The sequence below is a fragment of the Aegilops tauschii genome, chromosome 3, assembly GCF_002575655.3.
Source record: "Aegilops tauschii subsp. strangulata cultivar AL8/78 chromosome 3, Aet v6.0, whole genome shotgun sequence".
Lineage (NCBI taxonomy): Eukaryota > Viridiplantae > Streptophyta > Magnoliopsida > Poales > Poaceae > Aegilops > Aegilops tauschii.
Genome location: NC_053037.3, coordinates 507,331,513 through 507,336,090, shown reverse-complemented (window position 1 = coordinate 507,336,090; position 4,578 = coordinate 507,331,513). Strand labels below are relative to the sequence as shown.

Below are 4,578 nucleotides of genomic sequence, written 5' to 3'. Positions count from 1 at the left end.
GTTTTCATGGGTTTCCCCCTTCTTTTTTTTGTGTGCTTTCTTTAACGCATTCATCATTTTCTTTTGCTTTACATTTTTTTATTTCTTGCTTTTCCTATGGTTTTTACGATTTTTATCAGCTTACTTCTGGTTCCATTATTTTTCTTTTTTTCCCTTTTCCATGTTTTTCTTTACGATTTTCCTCGCTTTCAATGTTTTTTATGTTTTTTTCCTTCATGTATGTTTTATTTAACATATCCAATTTTTTTCATTTCATTTCTTTCTTTCTTTTTTGTGCATTTCTCTACTATTTTCATCGCTTTTCTTTGAGTTCCATTGTTTCTTTTTTCTTTCTTTCTTTTCTTCTATGCGTTTTCTTTACAATATTCTTTAGTTTCCATTGTTTTTTCTCTCTTACTCATTATGTGTTTTTAACGTTTTCATCAGTTTTCTGTGTGTTTATCTATTCTTTGAGCTTCATTGGTTTTTTTATTTCTTTCTTACTTATTTTCCTTTTTTAAATATGTGTATGCTTTTTCAATACACGTAGAACATTTTTTGATACAAGTTGAACACTTTATTCAAATACATGTTTTGATCACTTTCTTGAATATATTCAAATGCGAAACATGTTTTTGAATGATACAATTTTTTTCAAAATTACATGAAAATTCTTTTACATTGTATAAAGATCCTTTCCTTCTTCTTTTCTTGTTTCCTCTTTCTTTTTTCAATACATGTCTACCTGTTCCACATGTTGTACATTTTTCGTATACATGTGGAACATTTTTTTGACACAAGTTGAACAATTTTCAAATACATGTTTTGAACATTTTTTCAATACATGTTAAATATCTATCTCTATCTCTACTATCTAAAAGAAACGTAAGGTTCCCTCTCCCCTCTTACGTTTCGTCCAACCTCCTCTGGTCGTACGTCGTCAGCAATTTTGCAGAAAAGCCCCTGAAGTTTTAAGTAATCAACCCGCAATCCTCAACATAAGTCAGCCCGAATCGGTTTGGAGAGAGAAAGGAAAAAAAATAGCCCAACCACCGCACGGCCTGCCTCCTCGATCCCATCTCGACCTCCAGCCCCACCCCGCCTTGTCCTCCGCTGCCGCTCGCCGCCCACCTCTGCAGCCGCCACCTCCTGCCCCGCCCCGCCCCGCGCCGCCTCACCGCGCGCCGCCCGCCGCCGTCGCGCGTTGCCCGCCCCCGCCGCCGCAGCGTGCCGCCGGTCGCGCTCGCAGCCGCCCCGCTCGGCGCACCCACCTCGCTCGAGGTTGGGCGAGCGCGGAAGTAGAGTTCGGGACGGCGGATCGGAATCCATCGACCGATTCTCTCTTTCTCTCCTCTCCCTTGGATTCCTGTAGGCGGTGGATCAATCTTGCCTTCGTGGTGGCGGCAGAACGAGCGCCGTGAGATCAGGTGGACCTGCTTCTGGTAATCTCAGTTTTGTTAGTAGCAAGTGGTCAATTTAGTATTCATTGGCAACAAAAAGAAGTGAATGATATCATGCCATAATTTAGTGTTGCTTCCCGGTCCTGGATAGATGATGTATTGTATTTCTGCATAAGCTAGGAAATCTACAAATTGATTATCTATAAACTATTTGTCCATACTTCTCCAAGATCTGAACATATACCATCTTTGCTGATCGATTTTATTACTAAGTAGCAGATTCCTCCTGGTGCTTGGGACGTTTTCGGCTAGATTGATTTACTAGCTACGTCCAAGCAGGCCACTGGATTGATTTCATGAGGCTTACTAGCTACGTCCCAATCAAGATAGCTAGACTTACTAGCTACGTCCCAAGCAGGCCAATCCAATATGTTGATCAATTTGATTGTTCTGGCTGGAGGTCAGGAGGTCAGAAGGTGCGTCCTTCACACTAAATCGTACCCGAAGTTCTACAATTAGGTATGATTACAACTAGGAAGCTACCCTTCCTGGATAACTATTTTAGTACCTGTTTTTATTTACTGATGAGAACTAAATAAATTGGCTACTGTCATGTTTCTCCCTTAAAAAAAGATTCTGGTAGATGTGCTTGACAATAATAATGGTAATACCTAAAGGAGTTCTCTTGCTCCAAGTTAGCGCCTATATATTCTTAGCTACCATGTACTTGGGTTACTGGTTTGTGTTAAGGATTCCGCTACTGTTGCCAAGGTATCTACAGAATTTTGTTATAGTACTAGCTGAACAGAAAAAGAGATGGCCGCCAAACCTCAAAAAATATCAATCGGCTATTAATTTACTAGGCTCTATTTCAGTCTAATTAGTGGAGACTTCTACTTAGTGAAAGTCGTTGTTGCTGAGGCTGATTTTACCTTCTTTCTAAGTGTTCTATTTTATTAGTGCAATTGGTTCGAGTTAAACTAACATCCATCGTACAAATATTTGTGGGACATATTCAGGTAAATTTACCATGTTCTTTTTTCATTACCCAGCGTTCACTACTATGAAAGAAGAAGGCATATATTTTCCTTGTGGAATTTCCAGTAGAATGGCAGTGAGAACGAGTAAAATCTACAACAGGTAATACATTATTTTGAAGCTACATGGAAAGCAAAGTAAGCACATGGATCCCTCATTTGAGAGTGGGGGTTAAACTTCCCTGGACTTCTCCCTTAATTCTTAAGGCAGTCTTTTTATTCACATTTCCTATTGTGTAGTTGGTGACAATGATGAATTGTTATCCACTTGAGAAAATAAAGATTAAATCGATGATGCTCTCAAAAGTAAAATGACTTTCTGAGCTGGATAGAGACATTGTGAGCATCAATATAGAACTTATAAACCTTTTTCCTTGTTTGTTATAATGATATTTTCATTTTCCTATGTATATTAAACTTGAGAATATTATTCTGCATTACTTCAACCGTTACTTTTTATGTGTTTGCAGTATGACTGTATGGTTCTCACTCAAAGTAGAGGCCCAACAAACTTTTTTGAAGTAGGAGTCGAAAACTACAAATCCATCTATTCCTAGAATGGAGCTGGTTGGAGTTGAGCCTACAATTGAGCGGGTAGTTCGGTGGCACTGACATCCAGCTGAAAGTTTTATAGGAGGGTTAGTAAAGCAAATTTGTTCATGAGGAAATGTGCCAGCAAAACATTGAGTCAGAGTGCAAGACAAATGCTCTTAACAGTTTTTTTGGTCACTTTTCTTTAATTACAATTCTTATTATTTTTAGTTGGCATTGATGTACAAAAGAAAATCCTGTGCCTTTTTTTTTTCTCTCATTGACCATTGTATTTTTGAGTCATATCAGTCTATGTAAAAGAATTCAGTACCTTATGTTTTGTATATTTGGAAATGTCTAAAGGCGTGGTGTTATATAATAACTGTATGATATGCTTTGTATGCCTTTCCTGTAGCCTTAGTATGGTCATCGTTTTCTCTTTCATGTCCTTCATCTTAAATTAAAAAAATATGAACCATTGCATTGTGCTAAAGTTTATCATTATTATTTAATTTATTTATAGGCAATATTTCTTCTAGAAAAAAATGTAAATTTCGTGTAACAAGCTAAAATAGAATCTTCTCTGTTGCAATTGGGAACATGCCACATGACTACTGAGCTGGCATTATTTGCAAATTCTATTAGTTGACAATGTTGATGTGTATTTGACACCATTCATTTGAACCACCAAATAATAGAAGTTGTTTGATTGGTAAAATAATTTTCAGGTTTGTAACCACACGCTTATTTATTTTGTATTCGCTGTAACGCATGGTCTTTTGTGCTATAACATAATGTCAAACCACTAAAATTTATATGCCCCGTTGCAACGCACGGGCCTTGTGCTAGTATTTCAAAATACACGTAGGACATTTTTTTAATCATACGAAACAATGATATAAATTACTTGAACATTTTCTTGAAATTGTATAACCGTTTGTCCTTTTCCTTTGCCTCTTCTTTTTCAATACATGTCTTCTATTTTTGATACGCACTGTAAATTTTAAAATACACATGGATTTCTTATACAAGTCAAACATTTTTCAGATACATGAGGAATATGTTTTCAAATACATGTTTTGAACATTTTTGTAATACAAGCCAAATATTTTTAAATACACTTGCAACATTTTTTTGAATGGTACGAAAGATTTACAAAATTCATGGAACAATTTTTACATTTCATAAACAAATTTTCAAATACATGTTTGAATTGTTTTAAAATAAATGTTAAACATTTTCAAATACACGTTGAACAACTTGTGAATTGTTCAAAACATTCTTTTTTAAACCACATAAAAATTTATTTTAAGTCGTATAAAAGTTGAAAAATTGTTACAAAAATTATTTGTGAACTGTACGAATCAAAATTTTAAACTATGTGAAATAAGTTTTATATCGTGTTAAAGTTTTATAAAATGTCACGGACATATCTTTGACACACACGAACAATATTAAATGTCATGAAATTATTATTTTTGGTGCTATCAGTATTATTTTTATTGTTGCACGGACATTATTTTAACACTACTTGAAATTTTTGAAAGTATGCAATGAACGCTTTTAAATATTTTAAGGAAAGTAATTTTAAAATAATTATATTTTTCTGGAATACAAACAATAGTTAAAAG

The 4,578-nt window shown here is 35.2% G+C and overlaps 1 long non-coding RNA gene across 1 annotated transcript; it reads left to right on the top strand.

The window, feature by feature from the left end:
* The first annotated feature begins 1,159 nt into the window (after nucleotides 1-1,159).
* LOC123497884 (uncharacterized) lies at nucleotides 1,160-3,337 on the top strand. The gene is made up of 4 exons (XR_006672445.2): nucleotides 1,160-1,421; nucleotides 1,659-1,898; nucleotides 2,432-2,519; nucleotides 2,887-3,337. It is a non-coding gene; the product is annotated as an uncharacterized lncRNA (long non-coding RNA).
* The last annotated feature ends 1,241 nt before the right edge of the window (nucleotides 3,338-4,578 follow it).